This window comes from Odocoileus virginianus, chromosome 12 (assembly GCF_023699985.2).
Source record: "Odocoileus virginianus isolate 20LAN1187 ecotype Illinois chromosome 12, Ovbor_1.2, whole genome shotgun sequence".
NCBI lineage: Eukaryota > Metazoa > Chordata > Mammalia > Artiodactyla > Cervidae > Odocoileus > Odocoileus virginianus.
In genome coordinates, this window is record NC_069685.1 from 62,127,685 (window position 1) to 62,149,902 (window position 22,218).

A 22,218-nucleotide genomic window follows, 5' to 3' on the forward strand; every position below is an offset into this window, starting at 1 on the left:
CAAGCCACTTTCAAGGGAGGCAGAAGACACTGACACTTCCTTCTGGGGAGCCATCCACTGCTCTTATCCGCCTGTGGCCCCCCCCCCCCGGGGGGGCCCAGGGTAACACTGGAAATGTCCCCTGGAGGCTGGGGTTCTTGGTGAGTTGTGGTGAGAATGACATTCTATCATTTTGGGGGTGGACCCTGCCACGTCCTGGGTCTACCTGCAGGATACGGTGAGGGTCGGAGACAAGAAGGATGCTAGCTCTCCACAGACATCAGACTAGATGTGGGCCCCAGAGGGGGTGGTGGCAGTACCTGGAGCATTAAAGGAGATGATGGAGGCTACTGTGGGTCCGGCCCCTTCCCGGGATAATGGTGAATTCGAGGGAAGTTTTTGTTCACCGCGAAGGTGCTCTGTGGGTGGGCAGAGAAAAGGCAAGGGAGCAACGGAATCCCCCGGCAGAAACTGGGTCCCGCCCTGGCACCTGCATAGTTCCTGCAGTGGCCTTGGCTGTGCACACTGGAAATGTGCCCTAGGTTTTGTTGAGTTGGGTCTGGATTTTCTGAAGAAAAGAGATGTGTAGTATAGTTAATCGCTAGTAAACCTGGGACCTGAGCTGGTGGGTTCAAATCCCACCTGGAGCCCTTACCAGGAATCTGGGCGGCTCTTGTTGCCTCTCTGAGCCTTGATGTCCTTTTCAGAGCCATGGAGATGATAAATAATACACCCAGAGGTGTGAAAATGAAAGGACATGTCATAGGAATTAAAATGTGTTTTGAGTGTTTTGAGCCCTTACTAAGTGCCAGGCAGTCCTAAGCTTCTCTCCCCACAGGTATTCCTGCATTTAGCCCCCATGACCATATGAGGTGAGCTCCAATATTACCTCTACTTCCTAGTCTAGGAAACTGAGTCTCAGAAAGGGAGCGATTTGTCTTGGGTCATCCACCAAGGGGCACGGATAGAGCTGACCCAGAATAGCTGGCTGTAGAGACAACCGGAATGGCCTGGCATAGCGGTTCTCAAGCGTCAGCATCCCCTGGAGGGCTTGTTAAAACACAGATCTCTGGGCCCCCACGCCTGCGTCTTTGATCCAGTAGCTCTGCAGAGAGGCCAGAAAATCTCCATTCCTAACGCGCTTCCAGGTGATGTAATGGCTCTTCCCTAGGATCCGGTCTCCAGCGACTGCTCTGGGACCATTTTCTAACACTCTTGCTGGTGCTTAGTTGCTAAGTCACGCCCGACACTTTTGTGACCCCGTGGACTGTAGCCCGCCAGGCTCCTCTGTCCACGGGATTTCCCAGACAAGAATACTGGAGTGGGTTGTCATTTCCTTCTCCAGGGGCTCTTCCCCACCCAGGGATCGAACTCGGGTCTCCCGCATTGCTGCAGATTCTTTACCACTTACTGCTCTAGAAAAAAATAGTAGGTAGGAAGGAGAGGGCAGGCGTGGGGGAAAAAGCCACACCTCTAAGTTGTTAGGCCGAGTGGTGTAGTGGCACGAACAAGCCTGTAAGGTCTCAGACCGGGGTTCAGGTCTTAACTCCACCACGACCACGGGCGGGGTTAATAGAGAGGCGCACACCCAGGCCGTGCAGGTTAATGGAGAGGCACTGCACCCCCTTCCCCGCTCCCCGGCTCCAGGCGTCTACTCCCCAGGTCCGCAGTCGCGCGCCGCTTGCCTCTCCATCCCTGGTCCAGTTCACCCTGGCAAGCGTTGCCATGGCAGCGCCGCGGGCTGGGATGCTGAAGGCCGGCGCTACCCAGCTCGCCTCTTTGTGCCGCGGGGGTGTCGGTGCGCTCCCCCCGCACCCGGCCGCACCCGCCTCTCAGACCCCGACCCCCGGGATGGGGTGAAGGGTAGGGTGTGGGGTTGCAGAGGCGCGGGGAGGCGGGAGGAGGGCCGAGGGGAGGGCCGGGGGTGGGGCGCCTCCGCCCGCCAGCCGCTCCCGCATTAAAATTTCATGGGCGCTGCAGCAGCTACAAAGACGGCGCCGGCTGCGCTCGGGGGACCAAAGGGAGGGAGCCTGCGGACGAGAGCGGGGAGGAGTTTGCGATGGGAGGCGCCTGCAGGGGCTCCCCCAGTTCTGCGCTGTGAGCCGGGGCACAAAGAGCCCTCTGCACTGGCGCCGCAGGACCGCGGACCCGAGGTAAGCCGCCGCCCCGTTCTGACAGCCCTCCCTGCCCAAGCACCCTTGTCTGCGCGCCGGGAACAGCCTAATTTCCCCGAGGCTGGCTTCGAGGGTAGGTCCCAGGGTCCCAGGCTGGGACAAACCTTGCCTGGGGTGGCAAACCTTGCTTGAAGCTGCCCTCGTTTGTTGGACGAAGAGCCTCACCAGTCCGCTGTTGTCAAATGCACCCGACCCCAGCCTGGGTGGGGCATGGAGAAGAAGAGGGGAGTTTGCAATAAGAGTCTAGCGCCCATGGGGGTCTTGCAGTCATGATTTGAGGGGGAAACAAAGACCCTCCCTTCCCCCCGCTACCGGACAGAACAGGAGAAGTCTGTCCCCCTGAACCTTTTCCGCCCACCAGAACCAGCCAAGCCTTGAAGGGCCCCTCCAGGGTCTCAGAACTGGAGGTGGGGGATGGGATGGTGGAGCAGGGTTCTTGAGCCCCCCACCCCCGTTGTCTCATACCAAGCTCCCCCCCAACCCCCACCCTGGCACCTGCCAATTCTCCACTTCGGGGCTCAAATGCCAGATGTCCAATGTCCAAAGGGATGCAGGGGGCCGGAAAACCTCTTCACTGAGAATAATGGTATCGATAATGATAATAATACATCAGGTTGAGGAGAGCTCTCTGCCAGCAACAGCTTAGGGCGTTGCGTGCATGTTCACAACAGTCCCCGGAGGTGGTAAGCGTCCCATTTTAAAGATGAGGAAACTGAGCTCCAGAGAAGGTTAGCGACAGGTCCAAGGTCACACAGCCAGGTATTTTGGAATTCAGATAGGTGCCACTCTAAAGCCCACGTTGTATCCTTAAATGGGTCTGCAGAGCCCCCAGCTCCTCGCCTACATCTCTCCCGTACATTCTCCAGAGAGGCTGGGCATTTGGGAGGGAGGGGGCCGATCTCTGCTCTCCCCCACTGGAGGACCCTCGGCTAGAGACACTGCTTCTCGGCTGTGAAAAATGGGAGGCTGGGGGCTCCGTATCCCCCACCCTCATCCTCCGGGGCTCCAGACCGGTGGCTGTTCTGCGCCCGGGCTGCTGGCGCGCTCACCCCACTGCAGTGCCGGCGCGGGGAAACCGCCCCCACCTGCTGCTGGGGGAGGAGGGGGGAGGTGGTAGTGCGGGGAAGGGCGGGGAGAGAACGGCTTTGTTTTTCTCTGTGCTCAGCCTCAGACTGAGTGAGACCCGGGGCCCAGCGGCTCCTGCGGGCGACCGACAGCGCGGTCCCCATCTGGGGGAGCCGGGGAGCTTTGCGATTGCCGGGCCTGGTGGGGGAAGGAAGGGATGAGTAATTCCACTCGACAGACGGGAAACCTGAGGACAGCGGTTCTCAGACTTCGGGGGCGTTGCTTCAGGTACTGCAGCTGTCCGGGCCACGTGGCCAGGGGATGAGTCAGCAGGGCTAGGGTGGGGCTGGGCATCTGGAGGTTTACTCAGACCCCCTCCTCCTCTTCATTGTGCAGATGGTCAGACCTCTCCCCTCATCCCCGGCCCAGAACCACTCTGGGTTAAAAGGTATCCCTGGGGACACTTGGGCAGAGGTTAGCGTTGGGTGGCCTCAAGCTCATCCCACACTGAGGTTGGTTAATTTCATGTTGAAAGAATTTTGAGGGTATCCAACTCTTTGCGACCCCATGGACTGTGTAGCCCGCCAGGCTCCTCTGTCCATGAAATTCTCCAGGCAAGAATACTGGAGTGTGGGCTGCCATTCCTTTCTCCAGGGGATCTTCCTGACCCATTTCCAACCCGAGGACCAAATTCCTGACCCAAGTATTGAATTCCCCACCCAGGGATCGAACCCCAGGTCTCCCGCATTGCAGGCATTCTTCACTGTCTGAGCTACCAGGGAAGCCCGTTTTAAGGGTGACATTCCTATAGCTCCCTTGCCCACCTATTTTGTTAGTTAATGATGCTGGCCATTGAGAAAGTCTCTGAAATCTACCCTACACCTTCTTGCTGCATTTTAGGTCCATCTCTCCACTCCTTCAGGGAGGAGGGAGGTGAATTCTTTGGAGTCCCTCAAAGGAACCGTAACTTCCCATGAGATTTAGAAGGACCACTCTCTCCACTGGTATTCAAAATGAATTCAAACATGAAATTTTTTTGGTGACCTTTAAGATGAACATAGTAAGTTTAAAAGAATGCATGATAATTATAGGAGATTTGGAAAACACTGAAAACAAAAGGGATGAAAAGTCCAAAATTCTGTCATCCAAGAATAACTACTGTCTTTACCATTTTTACGTATTTCCCCATGGTACATTTTCTGTGCTTGAAAATACTAAGTGAATTTATGCGCTGTGTATAATGCTTTTAAAAGGTTTCATCAGAGGAGTTTCTCCATATTTTTATGCCCTTGGCAGAAATCACTGTTAACAGGGTTGGTGTCTCCTTATTATTGGTCTTGCCAGTTGTTTTTAAAAATCTTCTTCTTAAGGATCCTTTCTCTGGACCTCATCCCTGCTTCTGCCCAGGGCAGGATTCTGCTCTTTGAGTTGATCCCTCTTCCAGGCAGCCTGCTGCTGCTGCTAAGTCACTTCAGTCGTGTCCGACTCTGTGCGACCCCATAGATGGCAGCCCACCAGGCTCCCTCCTCCCTGGGATTCTCCAGGCAAGAACACTGGAGTGGGTTGCCATTTCCTTCTCCAATGCGTGAAAGTGAAAAGTGAAAGTGAAGTCGCTCAGTCGTGTCCTACTCTTAGCGACCTCATGGACTGCAGCCTACCAGGCTCCTCCGTCCATTGGATTTTCCAGGCAAGAATGCTGGAGTGGGGTGCCACTGCCTTCTCCGCCAGGCAGCCTAGTGTGATAGAAATAGAAGGCACCGAGTTACAGGGATCTGTGTCGAATCCTCCCCCCCACCCTATGCTCTGTGTCAGTTTTAGGAGGAAGTCATTTCCCTTCTCTGAGCCTCAGTCTCCTCATCTGCAAAATGGGAATCATAATACTTGCCTTTAAAAGGCGATTGTGAGACTCTGAATCTGTGCGTGAAAAGTGCCCAACACCTAGTACAGACTTGGCTGCTTTAGTGCAGCCACTCTCAGCTCAGGTCACTTTTACTGCCCCTGAATCTTGTAGAGACATCTAGTTATTTGCTTTCATTTGTATTGGGCTTGTTGGTTTCTCTCCTGGGTGGACCTCAGGCTGTTTGAACAGTGGTGTTTCTGGGGCATTGGGGCCATTGTGCAGGCTCAACGGGCTGGGGAACAACTTAAAGGCTAGTCCTTTGTTTGGAAGGAATCCTTCCCCTCCTCTCTGAGGCACAGCTCATCTGTCAGCTGGAGCTCCCTGGAACAATAGCCAGCGATGCTCAGTAGAGGCAAAGGCCGGCCGAGGGTGACATCTGTCCCCTCATCCCTCGCCAGCTGACCGGATCAGACGAGGCAGGTGTCCCTTGCTCCCTTGGGGTGACAGGTGGGCCCCTCTGGAAGCTACTGGGTGAGTCATGGAGGGGAGGGAGGGGCTGAGCTAACCTGTGCTCGGAGGGGTGGAGGAGACGATTACTGGTAACCAGCTCCAGCTGCCATTTGTTAACTGTTAACCAGCTGCCATTTGTTAACCAAAGTTCTTGCCGGGAGTTGCCGCTTGGAGACCCCACGGAAAGGCTGAGAATTGGGCACTACAGATGGGAACTGGAGGCTCAGAGAGGTGCAGTGATTGGCTCAGGGTCAGATAGCAGGTTAGTTGTAGAGTCAGGATTTGAATCTAGAGCTAGTCTGGCTCTGAAGTGTGTATCTGAAACTACTATAGTACGCCGCCTCTTCTCCTAAAAGGGAACATGATCAGTTGCCTCAAGACCATGGAAGCCACTGGAATAAACTGACCCAGATGGTTTAGCAGTTCTGGTGAGTTCTCCATCAGTAACACTGACAGCCAGTGTTTGCATTGGACACAACCTTGCAGGTCTTTTCTCTTTTAACCCCCACCCCCATATTGGAAGAGAAGCCTTCTCCCCCTTAGGGCCTCAACAGGCCTAGTTAGAATCCAGCTGCATCCTTTTCTTGCTGGGTGATCTTGGAGCAAGGCACTGGACTCTGAACCTCAGTTTCCTCATCTGTAAAATGGGAGTAAAAAAATCCAACCCATTGTTTTGTCAGGTAAAGGTGTTCCCCCGTACCCGCAGCTCAGGGGTCCCCTTGTTTGAGGGAGGTGTGGATACCAAAGCTCCCCTTTTGTGTAGGTTTGTAGTTGAATGTGTCGTGAGATGGTGTTGTGCGCATGTGCAGAAGCCTCTCTCTCCCTCTGCAAGTCTGCCACAAGGCGCCTTGCACACCCTCTTATTCCCAGGAGTTGCCATCATCTCCCAGCACGCACTCATCCACAGCAATGTAGGCCAGCGTCTCTCTGATGCCTCAGCTCTCTGAGCAGCTATTTTATTCCAGAGTCAGAAAAAAAAAAAAACCAAAAAAAGCCCTCAAACCCAGAGGGATCCTAAAATGCAACCAAATGCATTTCCCTGGCAGCTTTTCCTCCATTACAATGATCAGCGCTGAGTGTAGGGGGAAAATTGAGTATCCGTGGATGGTATTAATGAGCAGTGTGGACAATGGCAGTCAAAATAATGTAAGAAAAGAAGAGAATGCAAGATGAGAGATACCTCATCTAATCCGCACAACAGCCCCTGGATGGCAAGCACTATTATCAGCCCCACTGTGTGGATGAGAGGACCAGCTAGAGAAGCAAGGCAGCTGGTCAGGGTGCAGAGCAGGACCGGAAGCCCACGTCCTTTCCCGCGCCCTTGGGTGTTCTGGTTGGCACTGGCCCCGCCAAGGCACCCTGTGGTTTCTCATTTCCCTTCCGATCTGCATCCTAGGAGATCAGTTCTGGCAAAAGCTGTGATTTCAGAGCACAGGCTGGCATCTGCTCCCCAGTGCACCCACAGCTACACTTCCCACCCCATCTTTCCTTCTCTCTCGATGACAGCTGGAGGCATCTCCCCGCCCACTGTGTGGTTCCGGACGCATTCGTGTGGCCGCCGTGACCCTTCCAACATCAAAGGAGCAACTGAGGTGACCCTTCCTCTCCTTCTGTGTGTTCCTGGGGCTGGGGGAGGACAGTCTCAAGCTGTGTGGTCAGGTCCACCACAAAACCCACATATGTGGGAGAAAACTTGTAGATTTCAGAGGTAGGAGGGACCTCTAGGGTTCTCTGGGGTCCCGTCCCTCAACCAAGGCTTCCCTGATGGGACTCCTGACCTCGGCTTGAAGTAGGGGTAGGGTGGGGCCTGTTGTGGGCTAGTGGGAACTGCGATGCTGGGGCCTGGGAGCCCACCACCCGGTCTCTGTGTGGCCTTTGGTTGTGCCCTCTGTCATCAGTTCTAAGTGATTTTTGAAAAGCGAACTATACTGAGGGATGATTTACATGCCATAAAACCCACTCATTTAAAGCATACATTTCGATATTGATGGAGAAGGAAATGGCAACCCACTCCAGTACTCTTGCCTAGAAAAGCCCATGGATGGAGGAACCTGGTGTCCATGGGGTCGCTAAGAGTCAGACACGACTGAGCGACTCCACTCACTCACTCACTCGATATTGATAAAGGTACACAACTGTGTGGCCACCACCACAATCAAGATATCAGACAGTTGCATCACCCCAAAGTTCTGCTGTTAAATCACCTCCGAGCCTCAGGAAACCACTGAACTGCTTTCTGTCTATGGATTCGACATTTTCCCTAAAGTTTCATCATCAGGGACTCTTTGTGCTTGACTTTTTTGTCTTTTTTGCTCAGCAATTTTGAGGTTTAAACTTGCTATTGCCTGTGTCAGCAATTCAAGCCCCCTTTTTGGGTCTAATTTCATGAAGGCATATCATATAACTCACCCACTTCGAGTGCACAATTCAGTGAGTTTTCGTCATTCTACCAAGTTCTGAACCCATTGTTACAAATCAGTTTTAAAACCCTTCCACTGGCCCCATAAGATCCCTCACCCTGTTTACTGCTAATCCCCAGCCCACTCTTCATCCCTGGCAGCCTCTAGTCTGCTTTGTCTGTATAGCTTTGCCTTTTCTGGACATTTCATATAAATGGAAATCATACAGCCTGTCTTGGGCCTGCCTTCCTTCACCCAGTTATACTATTTTTGAAGTTTGTCCTTGTATGTAGCAATAGCTTGTTCCTTTTTATCGCTGAGGAGATTTTATTAATACTATATGTCTGGACTACCAACAACAACTACAAGCTTATTTATCCATCCACCAAGACAGGGGATTTATATTTGATCTGTGCTTCCTAAATGGGGTATATACACCCACTGCCCCGGGAGGCTTATAACCCTGCAGGATAAATATGGCCCATCAGTGTTACCACAAGATTTATTCAAAGTTTAAATCATTAACTGGGGAGGATAATTTTTGGGAACACGCCCTGTGCGCCAGACACTGGCTGAGCCTTTGAGAATAATTAGCCTTGAGTCACATGCTGGGGACGTGGGGTCTGGAAGCCATCGCCTCACTCACGTTTGTTTGACCTCAGAGCCCTTTATACCCTCCTAGACAGCTGTCAGCTTGATGCAGGAGCTAAAGCTTCCATTGAAACCTCCGTTGATTTATTCGTATCAGGGAGTCTGGGTTCACAGGGTCAGGGGAATGGGTTGTTATTGTGTTTAAACAATGTTCCTCTGAGTGGTGCAGGGTCTGTTCGCAGAGTGCAAGCAAGTTCCTGAGACAGAGGAGAAGGAAGGGAATTTCCGGACTCTTCGGGATGTTCAGGACCACACTGGGAAGCAGCCTTGCAGATAAGTATTCAAACTTCCCAGCCCACAGCCTACCAGCCTGCCCTCTCCTGCACTCTCCTGGTCCGTGGAGCAAAGTACAGCATCCCTGAATCCCCAAGTCCAGGGAGAAATCAGCGCTCCAGCTCATTTGCTTTCCTATCCCTAAGATACAAAGAAAAAGCTTGTCCCCATTTTATGGGGCCCCAGAGAGTAATTTTTCCTACCCCACTTATGACCTCAAGGCTGGTATTTTACAAACTCCACCCTCAGGGACTTCTGAGGAGCTGAATTCAGTAACTTCGTCTCGAGCACTGTAGATCTGGTGTCAGGAGGAGACTGGGGCCTCCCGGGGATTGGGGCTGGCCCTTCCCTTCTCGGCTCTTGTCCTTTGCCATCATGTTTATAACACTTGGCTAGGGCTCCTTTTCTTGCCTGGCAGTCAAGTGGGGACCTTGGCGCTGTGACCCCAGGGCACATGCTTCTTGGTTTAAGGGTCTGAGGACATCTCCAGCTCTGGGCCCGGGCCCGCAAGTCCAAGTGCTGACAGCAAGCTCTGAAAATACGGTGAAAGGGCCCAGGCCTGCCAGTGGATGAAGATAACTTTGTTGCTGTTTGTTGTTTAGTCCCTAAGTCATGTCCGACTCTTTGCCATCCCATTGACTGTAACTCCTCTGTCCATGGGATTTTCCAGGCAAGAATACCGAAGTGGGTCGCCATTTCCTTTTTCAGGGAATCCTCCTGACCCAGGGATCCAACCTGCATCTCGTCTCCTGCATTGGCAGGCGGATTCTTTACCACTAGGCCACTGGGGAAGCCCTAAGATAGCTGAGCTGTATTCAGAAGAAAAGCTTGGGAGATGGTCCTGGCTCAGGATCTGTGGGCATTCTCTGGTCTTCTCCACACTGGAGACATGGGGATGTCGCTAAAGAGCACCAGCCCACCATCTGGCTCCCCAAGTTTTCTTTTTCTGGGACATGAGAAAAGAGGATAGGAGATGAGGGTGGGTGGGGGGGGGTGGGCAGAAAGATAACTGAGGTTGGGCCTTCTGCTGCCCATCCTCTGCCTCAAACTGCGGGTGGTTACTGCACTTTGGGTGAATGTTGGGACTGGGAGGACCCCAGGACCCAGAGGGAGGGGCCACCGGTCCTTCGCGAGCTGGGATCAGATGTCCAGCTTCCTGCCCCGGGCTTGCCCTGCTCTCTCTGGGGCCCCATGATGGTGTTGGCAGGGAACAGGGAGGTGTTCTGGGGAGCGAGGGGTTTTCTGGGGTGGGAGGAAGGGAGGTGGGGGTGGTGCACCTGGGCCCAGCCTCCCCACCTCCGGCTGGGGCTGTCTCCTGAGCAGAGAGGTCTGGCCTGAGCTGGGGAGGGGGCCTGGGTGCGGTTTTCGCCTGTGTCGCGGTTGGCTCTTTTGTCTTCCAGGCTGGGCCTGTGGGGGTCTCCGTGGGGCAGGAGCTGGGATCAGGACACTGCCTGGTAAGCCTGGGTAGGGGGTGGGGGAGGGCACTCCACTGAGTTTCGTTTCCCCCACCTGGGCCCTTCCCTGGGTACCCAGGCCCGGCCCAAACGCTCCTGCTGGGAGCTGGGGGGCTGGAAGGCTTGTTGCGTGGGGTGGAGGTGGTGGGATGGAATCACGACCATGGCGGGCAGGTCCACGGCACAGATTTCAGCACATGCCTTCATTCAGCGCAGACGGGGATCGAGTGCCTTCTCCTGGATACGAACTGAGGATTCGGAGGCCAACGTGAGATGTGGTCCTGCCCTCTCAGATCTTCGTGTAAGAATGTGCTTTATCACCGTCCCCATGAGGGAATAAGCTCCCCGTCCTGGGAGGAGTGCATGTGTGTGTGTGTGTGTGTGTGTGTGTGTGCCAGGGAAGGGTGGTGCAGAGACCCCCTCCCCCAGCGGGAATGTCTAAAGGGAAGCAGAGCCTCCCGAGGACTCTGAAGGCCCTTTCTGCCCACCTGGACCCTTGCTTCTCATCCACCTGTGATGCCCGCAGGGTGGGCTCTGAGCTCTGTTGCTTCCATACCCCCGTGCTGGCCCTGGCAAGGCGGGGCGCCGTCTCTATGTGTTACTAGCATCCAAGGCCCCTGCCCTCCCCTGTCTCAGCATTGGCGGCACAGGAGGGAGACGGGGGTCTCTGAGGGTGTCCCCCCGGGGTGTGGATTAGCCTCGGGTGGAGGCCGGGCCCTCCTCCTCACTTGCTATGCCCCCTTCAGGCGGCGCTGCCCCGGCTGCGTCTCTAGGACTCCTGGCCCGCTGTCCTCCTGGAGCCCACAGGAGCCTGGACTCTGGCCGTGGTGACACAGGGAGCAGTCTTCACTGGTTTTCTGGAACCCTGGACAGCTCCCCGAAGATCTCATCCTTCCTATCTTCTGAAGCCTCCCCTGGATAAAAGCCCCTCCTGGTTGGTGCTCAGCTGAGGACAGGACCTGGCTCTGGCGGAGCGAGAGGGAGGCTGGCAGCCCGCTGTCCATCCCCTCTGCATCTGCCTGGACCTGCCTGCCTGTCCCACACCCGTCCAGGACTGGGGGCCCTTCCTGAGCCCATGAGGACCTCACTGCTCCTCCCATCCCCACTGGTGACCAGGCGGATCTCAGCCTGGGCCCAGGCTCCACTGACCACACCCTCCCTGAGGCTGGGTCTCACAGGACCTACAGGACGGGGGCAGGGACCTGTGGGTGGGCCATCAGGGACGAGCTGCCCGCGGGCTGGAGGGTGGACGCGGCTCGGGAGTCAGTGGGCTGGGGCCTGTTTTGTGCCCTTTGCGTGTGAGTGATTCTCATTTTTCTGGGGGCTTCTGGGGTTCTTCTTCCTGGCTTCTCTCCCTGATGGTCACCAGGAAGAGGCAGTCTAGGCCTCGGGGGGAGCTTGGGCCTTCCCCTAATGCTGTGGAGCTCTGGGAGGGGTTATCCTGAAAGGAGAGGGTTTCCAAGAGAGGAGAAGATCTCGGCCAGGGGGCTGGTGAGAAGGAGACAGACCCTGGGCCTGGCTCCTGACATCCAAAGGGAACAGTCCGGAATCAGCCTCACCCTAGCCCAGTCTCAGACCCCTGCTCCTAGTTGTCCCCATCTCTGGGAAGCAGAGATGGGCAGCGCAGGCTGCACACAAGTGCGGCTTCCCCATCACAGGGCTGTGGGCTCACTCACACACCCTCCCCTTCTCCAGTCCCCCCCGAGGGGCCGGCCTCAGCGCTTGCAGGAGGGCAGCCATGGCCTTCCGTGGAGAAGCTCAAGAGCCTGACATCCTTTTCCTGGCGCAGGAAGGGGCGCTGCCATAACAGAACTCCACCCCTGGATGGCTGAACTGCAGAAATGTATTTTCTTATCGTTCTGGAGGCTGGAAGTCCAAGACCAAGGTGGCAGGGGTGGTTTGTGGTGAGGCCTACCTCCTTGGCCCGCAGATAGAACCTTCTTGCTGTGTTCTCACATGGCCTTCTCTCTGCGCATATGCAGAGAGAGAGAGAGTGTGTGTGAGAGAGAGGAGAGAAATAGATAGCAGGCATCTCTTCCTTTTCCTGTAAGGGCACTGGTCCTATGGGGTTAGGGCCTCATCCCTGTGACCTCATTTAGCCTTAATTACCTATGCCAAAGCCCTTCCTCCAAACAGAGTCACATCAGGGCTGTGAATATGGAGGGAGACTCAATTCAGTCCATAGCAGGTGGTCACCACAAACCTGGAAGCTGGCGCCATCTCCCCTTTAGAATACCCATCCCCGATGGGGACGGGAAGGAGAAGCAGAGGCATGGGAAGCAGAAACAGTGTGGCAGGTCCTGTGCGAGGGTGGCCCTGAGAGCCTCGGAGAGACACGGAACTGGCCGAACCAACCCAGAGCAGTGAAGAGAACCCGCCCGCCCACCCCCGCCCCCCGCCCTGGGGAGAAAAGGGTCCTGTGAAGAACTTGGGCTTTGGAGCCTGAGGGCTATGCTCTGAGGTGCAACCTTGGGCAAGTCACCTCACCCCTGTGAGTCCGACTGCCACTCTGAAGCAGGAGCCACCTGCTTCCCCGGGGACCGGGACACAGGGAGAAGTCAGTGAGATCTCACGACTGGCACAGTGCCTGACTCTTAGTAGGTGCTCAATAAATACTCCCGTCTGTCTGGGAGTTTGGATCTAGGGCTTCTCTCTTTTGGGCACCCTGGACTGTAAACTCCGCATCTTTGATCCAGAGGCATTTCTGACCAGTGCTTCCCCAACTGTATCTTTTTGTTTGTTTTTGGCTGTGTGGGGTGGCATGTTGGATCTTAGTTCTTGGATCAGGGGTTGAACCTGTGCTCCTGGTGCTGAGAGTGCAGAGTCTTAACCCCTGGACTGCCAGGGAAGTCCTCCCCTCTTATATTTTTAATATCCCTCTCTAATCAGATCAAGGAATCTACTGCATGGCATGGCCTCCACAGTAGCTCTGAATGCTTCCTGGGGAGTTTAATATCTACCCTTCTCATCAGAATTGAGCACCTACTGTGAGTCCTTCCCTGTGCTACTCATTTGAGGGGGATATAAGTGCAGATATAGCCACGATTCAAGCCTGCAGAATCTCACAGCCATGCCAAGGGGGAGAAAACCAGTCCACCCAGAGAATGAGAGGATGGGGCAGAAAACAGTCTCCTGAGGCACAGATTCTGAGGGCTTGGGTGGGTGGGAGGGAGACTCCAGAGTAGGGTGGAAAGGCTTCCCAGGGAGGCTGAACCAATCAGGACCTTGGGAGGATGAGAAAAATGTGGCTTAGCTGGGAGTTTTCCAAGGGAAATTAGGTAAGAGATTCCCAAAGTAAGTTCTAAGAGATGTCATTGCTCTTTAAAAAAAAAAAAAAGAAATTAAAACTCAGTAGGTTTCTGTAGTGCAGGACTTATCAGTGCTGATGGGAATTGTGAATACTCAAGGACAGACAGAGGACTAAGTATTTTCCCCCAAGCTTTACTGTCAACAAAACCCTTTTCTTATGGAGCATCATTTAGAACTGCAGTCTAGGCTGGGGTTTCTGTGGGAGAATGGTAACAGTGATAGGAGATGACAAAACTAGGACACACTCAGGTGCTCTGGAGCAGTGGCTGGGAAGGCAGCTCTTTCCCTGGGGCCGGCAAGTCTGAACTCGGCTGCAGAAGTCAGGGGAGCTCTACACGGCTAGAGCGTTTGGGGGAAGGGTCGGCCAGCGGTTGGGGTAGCCAGATGCCTGGCAGTGGGGGGCGGAGGAGCTGTCCACTGGAGCCGGTGACTCTGGGGTATCAGACCTTTTGTGAGAAGATGCTGGTATGTGCGTGTGTGCGTGTGCCTGAGTGTGACAGGATCCAGCCTTCTGGGAAGGGGTGACCGGGACCAGGCAGGGGGTCTTTCCAGCCAGGACCAGCAGCGTCCATTTTTGGGGGATCTGAAGTGGCTGGGGGGGGGCCCTGAGGCCCATTGCTGAGAAGCAGATTCTTCTGGGCAGGGTCCACGTGGACAGTTGATCCTGGGGGCGGGGCTGAGGCACTGGCGGCAGACCCCCTGCCCTGGTCAGGCCCGGTTCCCTGGCTGGTGGGGGCGGGCGGCCTCTGGAGATGCGGCTGGGGCAGTGTTGCATGGTGGGATTAACCTACTAACCCAGGGCTCGGCCGGGACGCTGTGGCGTGTGGCGAGGTGCCTGGCCTTCTGCCAACCGACTAACCCACTAACCAGGCCCGAGCATGCCCTACTAACCCCCGCGCAGCCAGACCCTACTAACCTCGAAGCTCATGGGCCTTCCCAGGGGTGGGGATGTGGGGGCAGACGAGGCTCCGGAAGGCCCTGCCCGTGGCCTGGGATCTCTGTGCAGACCCACATTCCAGGACCGGGCGCGCAAACAGGATTTGCCAACTCTGCCGCTTCCTGCTGGGGCGGGCGGGTGGGACTTGGGAGAGCGAGTCACCCCACCTCTCTGAGTACGTTTCCTCGGCAGTGGAATGGGAGGCCACCTCCCAGGAGGATAGAGTTCTTGACACATAGCAGATACTTAATCCACATTTATGCGAGGTGGGGGTGGGAGGCCCAGAAAACCGGACCCATCGGGTCCCCTGGCAGGCCCTGGTCCCTCTAGGTGGTTTGCACACAGACCCCTCTGCCTGGGGCCAGACACTTGCTTTGAACCCTTAACTGTGTCTTTCCTCACACTTTTCCTCTCCTCAGCTTTTCCCCATAGGCAGTTCTTTTGTTCAATTACTAACCCGTCTAACCCCGGGGCGAGGGGGCCTCAACTGCACCCCGACCACCCCCCTAACAAACTAACGGACCCTAGTGTGTTCCTCCTTTTCTCCTAGCGACTCCCGTGTGTGTCTGCTGAGGTGCCCCTGCCCGCTGGCGCTGCGCTCTGACTACTAACCCAGTCCCTACTAACCCTGTTTCCTCTTACTAACTCCAGCCCTGCCGAGCTCTGGGCCCCCTTGGGGGCTAGTCACCCCCTCCTTTTGGCAAGCACACGTCCTAGGCTGGTCCTGCAGACAGATGCCCCACTTTGCTGCCCCCATTGGCTGTGAGTTCAGAGTCCCCTGGGTCAGGTCTGAGGGGGGTGAAGGCCCGGAGGAAGAGGTGCCCCTGCGGTTCTGGAGGGAGGCCGGCCTGTGAGCAGAGCATCTCTCTGCGCAGAGTCTGGGGGCCACTGGGAGTTGGCCGGGGCAGGGCAACCTCTGCGGTGTGAGGGTGGAGACCTGAGGGTCTCCTTCCAGCCAAGGGAGCGGAGAGAAGGGGCCTCTGGGTCCTTCTTCGGAGGGAAGTGGGGGTAGACGTTTCTCACTGGGCAAGTGGCTGATAGAGGCGGGGCGCCACTGAGGGGCGTGTCCTGCGCAGGAAGTCAACAAAGGAGGCGTGTCCCTCAAGGGAGTTAGTAAAGGGGCGTGTCCCACGCCGGAAGTCAGTAAGTGAAGACTTCCTCCGCGTTGGAAGTCAGTAAAAGGGTCTTAACCGCGGTGGAAATCACTGAGGGAAGCATTTGGTACCGGAAGTCAGACAAAGGGGGTATTTCCTATATTTGAAGAATGGGAAGAGGGGTATTTGTTACACCGTTAGTCAGTGAGAGGGGGATTTCTGCCTTATCACAAGGCAGTGAGGAGGAATGACTAAAGAGATGAGTGAGAGGGGCCGTTCATACGACAGGAAGTTGGCTAGAGGGGCCCTTCCCCCATCCCTTGAGCTGCGAGATGCCGGTTTACCACGCCAGAAGTAGGTGCGGTCCATTTCCCCTACAGTTGCCTTTGAGAAGGGCAGTCCACATTGAGAAGTTTGAGAAAACAGCAGATCTGAAGTTTGAGAAGAAAGCAGATCTTGGGTAGGGGGTTTGCGGGGGAAAGTGGGAAACAACCAATGAACCCCAGGCGTCCACAGGGCCCTGCAGGCCTTGGACCAGTCAGAAATTCACCCCTGGCTCCTTGTTCTTTTCACCCCCACGTCGCTACCCCAGCCTGTCTACCCCAGAGCCCGCCAGCCGCTAAGCCAGGGCCACACCTGGGGGTGATTTTATGCCTCACCTCCAGTAGGCACCTTGGTCTCTTTGGGCTAATCTCTGGCTCCTCTGCACTAACTCTTGCTCTCACCCAGCTAATCCCTGCCTTGCCCTGGCTGCCCCAGGGGCTGACCATTAACAGCCAGCCCTGCCCATTGGGGGGGCTCCAGGCTCCTGGCCTGGCTCTGACCTGCTCTTAATTAACCTCTCCTTCACCTGACTAACTCCTGCCCTCCTGATCTGTTCCTTTCAGCAGAAACTAACGGCTTGTGGATTTCTTTCTGACTAACAACAGGTCTAACACTCCTCGTCACTATTACTATTAACAGCTTGGATGTCGGCATGGCTGGGACTTGACTAACAATAGGTGGGCTGTGGTGATGGCTCTGGGGAAGAGCCAGCTGAAGTCAGGAAAGACCTCGGTGCTCAAAAGGAGATGCTGGGGCTGGGCTGTGGCTCAGGCCGAATGGAGGAGTGGTGTCTGCTGTGGGGTGGCTGGGGTGGGGGGGGTGGGGGGTGGTCAGAAGCATAGTCAGCCTTCCAAGATTTTGGCTGCTAGACATATCCTATTAACCCCTTATAATTTGCATTCGGGTTCTGGTTCTTTTAAACAATAGCTTGATAGTTGTATTAGTGCATGCAGCTTTTGTAGCCCCCCACCCCGCCAAAGGCCTGTCTAGTGTGTAGAGAGGAGATGCCATTGTAATTGGAATCATCAGTCACCAGGGGAGAGCCTAGAGTCCTGGATCTGGGGATTTAAGAGTTTGGAAGCCTTAAGACATAAAACTTTAGACTGGAATAGTCAGATGGGTTATAAATCCATTACCCATTGACACCCTGGTGTAAATTAGCTCAGCTTTCTAACTTCTGTGCAATTTAGCTGCCCTGGGAGGACCAGAATGTGGCTGGGAGTCTGGATCTCTTCAGGGCTGGGGAGGCTCCTCTGGGAACAGAGAGGAGAAGCTAGAATCCGGGGGTTCCTTGGTGGGTGTAAGAGGGGAAACCAGGAGGCCGGGGAGGGGGGATGAGAAGAGGGGCTGTTTTGCTGATTTGGTCTGGTAGTCAGGGTCTGTGGGACAGGACAGCTTATAGCAGGGCCTGGAAGATTGGATCAGCTCAGGGGCAGGGTCAGTCCTGCCTGGAGGCCTTGCGGGCAGCTTGCTTGGGTCACTGAATACTGTTGTGGGGTTGAGGGCCTCTCTGACAGTCAGAGACTCAGCTAAACTCGTGGAGCCGCGGGTGAGGTCTGCAGGGTGATCCAGGGGCCTGAGCTGCAAAGGGAAGGAGAGAGGAGGACACATCAGAACCTGGGATGAGGGGGGAGCTGCACGGAGGAAGCACGTGCCTGCTGCCCTCTAGTGGCCGCCTCGCTTCATTTCACTGGAAACATTTCCCATTCTGGGGCCTTTCAGTTCAGTTCAGTCCAGTCGCTCAGTCGTGTCCGACTCTTTGCGACCCCATGAATCGCAGCATGCCAGGCCTCCCTGTCCATCACTAACTCCCGGAGTCTACCCAAACCCATGCCCATCGAGTCGGTGATGCCATGCAGCCATTTCATCCTCTGTCGTCCCCTTTTCTTCCTGCCCCCAATCCCTCCCAGCATCAGGGTCTTTTCCAATGAGTCAACTCTTCGCATGAGGTGGCCAAAGTACTGGAGTTTCAGGGGCCTCTATATTAAACTGCAAAGACCTGACGATGCTGAGGACCTACTATGTGCCCAGCACTGCTCTGGGTCTTGGACCACCCACAGGCTTTTCCATAGTTCTTGACTAACTTGGTGGAGGAGACAGAGAAATAAAACAGGTAATGCAGTGAGGTGGGCACCATGATAGGGGTGATGGGCCTGTGGAAGTGCCCAGGAGGCAAAGGATGAGAAACACCTGCTGCGTGCCAGGGGCAGTTCTAGGCATCAGGGATGAGTGGTGATTAAATATCATACAAGCCTTCAGGAGCTTTAATGCTAGCGTATCGAGTGGTGTGGGGTAGACTGGGCTGTGGGCCACCAGTAGATTTTCTGAAGAGGAAGGCATCTAAGTGGAGCCCTGGCTGGGCAGAGTGTGGTGGCGAGAATGGCGGACAGAGTTCTGGGGGTCAGAGACAACTGAAGAAGTTCTGGAAGGGTCGTAGGGGACGAAGCAGGAGACTGAGGGGAAATGGACACATACCAGATGGTGTTGCCAGGAAGTTTATCCTGAGGGCAATGGTGGGGGGGGGGTGGGGGTGGTTGTGGATGTGATCTGAGGAGGGGAGATGTTAGATTTGAGTTCTAGGCTGATGACGTGACTGTTTCAGCCTAGGTGGAATTCTGAGGAGCTGATAACATGTTCTGGCCAAATTTTAGAAAACTTGTTAGAACTTCTGGAAAGGTGGCGGATCCTCAGATCCATCATAAGATAAATAAAGAGGGCCATGTTCCTGCCAGGCAGGGGCCTGGCTGAGGAGACAACAATAGGTTGGAGGAACAGCCTTAAAAGCATGTCGTCCCAAGCCCCTGGAATGGTCATGCTGGTCTGGGGGAAGACCTGAGGGGACGTGGTCCTGGGGCTGGAAGTCCACAGGAGAATCTCGCTGGAGAGGGACCCCGTTAGTCCTGTGTGGCTGCAAGGGGGCACACAGGCTTGGAGGAAGCTTCTAAGAGGCTGGTCCCAGGGAGGGAAAAATGCATCTTGGTGGGTAATGAACCTTTTGGAGACAGAAGGATTAGGGGCAGGCCACCTTTGAGACTGAGGATGGTGGTGGGATTCTGGGATTCTGTGTGTGAGTGTGTGTGTGTGTGTCCTTGACTTTCTACTAGAGGAAGCCAAGCGCAGGAAGGCAACTCTATTCTTCACCCTTGAGCCCAGCCTGCCGATGCTCACTCTGGCCTGGACTCCTCTGAGCATCAAGCTCGCTAGGCGCTGTATCTCAGGAGCCTGGGAACTGGCGTCCCAGCTGAAGAGGCGACTCAATCCTTTAGCAGCCAGTGTGGAGGGAGAGGCCACGGGGGTCCCTGCTGGGGGCTGTGCTTATGTAGATATTGATATTGCACATATTGAGCTGGGGGGATGCCCTGGGGGGGGGGACTGGTCCCATCCCCACAAAAGACCCCAAAGGCCCTCTTGAGCATCTACCCAGGGAACCCACTGTTTTGCTTGAACAGACCAGAGAGGACACTTTTCATGTTACTGCCTCCCGGGAATGCTAACTGTGGGGACAGAAATTCTGCTGTTGATTAAACATACTTTTATGTGTATCCAGCAATGAAGTGTGAACTTGGCCTTTTCCTTTCACCTATAAATGCAGCTTCTTTTGTTGAAAAGACCATTTTGATATTAAAAACTAATTCACACACAGAGGATCACTGTGGCTTAAGAGGCAGAGGAGTGCGTAATTTGTGGGGATGGAGAGCCAGTGGCATTTTCCAGGCACCAGAGTGGACTCTGCCAGCCTTCTCTCAAGACCATGACCTTAAAAGTCAATACAATATAGATTTCATTTGTAATTGTGGGAAAATACACATTAACAAAGTTTCCCATCCTAACCATTTTTAGGTGTACAGTACAGTGGTATCAAGTACATTCACACTGTTACTTGATGTTGCAAGCATCATCACTATTTGCTGTTGTTTAGTCACTAAGTCATGTCCAACTCTTTTGTGACCCCATGGACTGTAGCCCGCCAGACTCCTCTGCTTGTGGGATTCTCCAGGCAAGAATACTGGAGTGAGCTGCCGTTTCCTTCTCGAGTGGATCTTCCCGACCCGGGGATTGAGCCTGCATCTCCTGCACTGGCAGGTTCTGTACCACTGAACCACCAGGGAAGCTTGATGCTTCAGTATTTATTATCTGTTTGTTTTGGAGAAGGAAATGGCTTTATTTGGCTGCACCAGGTCTTAGCTGCGGCATATGGGCTCTTTAGTTGCGGTATGCAGGATCTAGTTCCCTGACCAGGGACTGAACCCAGGCCTGCTGCATTGGGAGTGCAGAGTCTCAGCCACTGGACCACCAGGGCAGTCCCTTCTGCTATATTTTTAAGACAGCACTACTTTTTGTCTAGGACAGCATGTCAGAGAAAACCCATGTCTCTTCTCAACTTCGGTCTCTTCCCTGCTCTCCCTCTGTTCACCTGGAAACCATTGACTGAGTCCACCCTGAATACCAGGCACAGCCCTCCTCTCGGGGATGCCAGGCTACCCAACTTTCTGCTTCTCTAAGGCAACTCTTATTCTGTCCTGTAGATTTTTGCACTGGCTGTTCCTTTGTGCATGGCTGAGGGCCCTTCTTTGGGGCCCTCAGGTCTCAGCTGAATGTCACCTCCTCAGAGACACCTCCCCTGACCATCACATCCACAGTGATTCTGTCTTTTCTGTTCTCAAATATTTTGGTCCTAGGGCCCTTTTATACTCCTACTATATGGTAAAGGTCACCCTCCAGTCCACTTGGGCACTGCTCGGTCACAACTTGCTCCCCATTTCATTCATTCAACATCTTCTGATGACCAGAACGCATGTGAAAATATGCTCAGTATCACTAATTGTTACACAAGTGCAAATCAAAACTACAGTGAGTTATCACCTCACAGAGGTCAGAATGGTGGTGGTGGTTTAGTTGCTAAGTCGTGTCCGACTCTTGCGACACCATGGACTGTAGCCCGCCAGACTCCTCTGTCCATGGGGTTCTCCAGGCAAGAATACTGGAGTGGGTTGCCATTTCCTTCTCCAGGGACAGGTCATAATGGCCATCGTCAAAAAATCTACAAATAATAAATGCTGGAGAGAACGTGCAGAAAAGAAAAACCTTTCACTGTTGGTGGGAATGTAAACTGATGCAACCACTATGGAGAACAGTATAGAGATTCCTTAAAAAACTAAAAACAGAATTACCGTATCATCCAGCAATCCCACTCCTGGGCATATATCTGGAGAAAACCATAACTCAAAAAGATACACGCATCCCAATGTTCACAGTGGCACTATTTACAATAGCTAGGACATGGAAGCAACTTAAATGTCCATCAACAGAAGAAGAAAGAAGATGTGGCACTTATGTAAAATGGAATATTCAGTTCAGTTCAGTCGCTCAGTCGTGTCCGACTCTTTGCAACCCCATGAACCGCAGCACGCCAAGCCTCCCTGTCCATCACCAACTCCAAGAGTTTACCCAAATTCATGTCCATTGAGTTGGTGATGCAATCCAACCATCTCATCCTCTGTAGACCCCTTATCCTCCTGCCCTCAATCTTTCCCAACATCAGGGTCTTTTCAAATGAGTCAGCTCTTCACAATAGGTGGCCAAAATATTGGAGTTTCAGCTTCAGCATCAGTCCTTTCAATGAACACCCAGGACTGATTTCCTTTAGGATGGACTAGTTGGCTCTCCTCAGAGTCCAAAGGACTCTCAAGAGTCTTCTCCAACACCACAGTTCAAAAGCATCAATTCTTCTGTGCTCAGCTTTCCTTATAGTCCAACTCTCACATCCATACATGACCACTGGAAAAACCATAGCCTTGACTAGATGGACCTTTGTTGGCAAAGTAATGTCTCTGCTTTTTTAAAATGCTGTCTAGGTTGGTCACAACATTCCTTCCAAGGAGTAAGCGTCTTTTAAAAAATGGAATATTACTCAGCCATAAAAAGAATGAACTAATGCCACCTGCACAACATGAATGGGCCTAGAGATTGTCACACTAAGTGAAGTCAGTCAAAGACAAATATCATACGCTATGGCTTATATGTAGAATATTAAAAAATGGTACCAATGAACTTTACGAAACAAATACAGCACCACAGATATAGAAAAAAAGCTTCTGATTATCAAGGGGGAAGGGGAGGAGGAGTAAACTGGGAGGCTGAGGTTGGAATATGCACAGCACTGTATGCAGAAGGATGACCAACAAGGACCGGCTGCAGGGCGCAGGGAA

At 54.0% G+C, this 22,218-nt stretch overlaps 1 long non-coding RNA gene across 4 annotated transcripts; it reads left to right on the forward strand.

The window, feature by feature from the left end:
- The first annotated feature begins 1,966 nt into the window (after positions 1-1,966).
- LOC110126786 (uncharacterized) lies at positions 1,967-19,559 on the forward strand. Of its 4 annotated transcripts, none has more exons than XR_011490737.1 (5): positions 1,967-2,132; positions 7,075-7,160; positions 8,788-10,345; positions 10,557-10,646; positions 11,092-19,559. It is a non-coding gene; the product is annotated as an uncharacterized lncRNA (long non-coding RNA). The 4 variants fall into 4 exon arrangements; XR_002310542.2 differs by having other exon boundaries at positions 1,968-2,132; positions 8,801-10,345; XR_011490735.1 differs by having other exon boundaries at positions 1,968-2,132; positions 8,801-10,345; positions 10,562-10,646.
- The last annotated feature ends 2,659 nt before the right edge of the window (positions 19,560-22,218 follow it).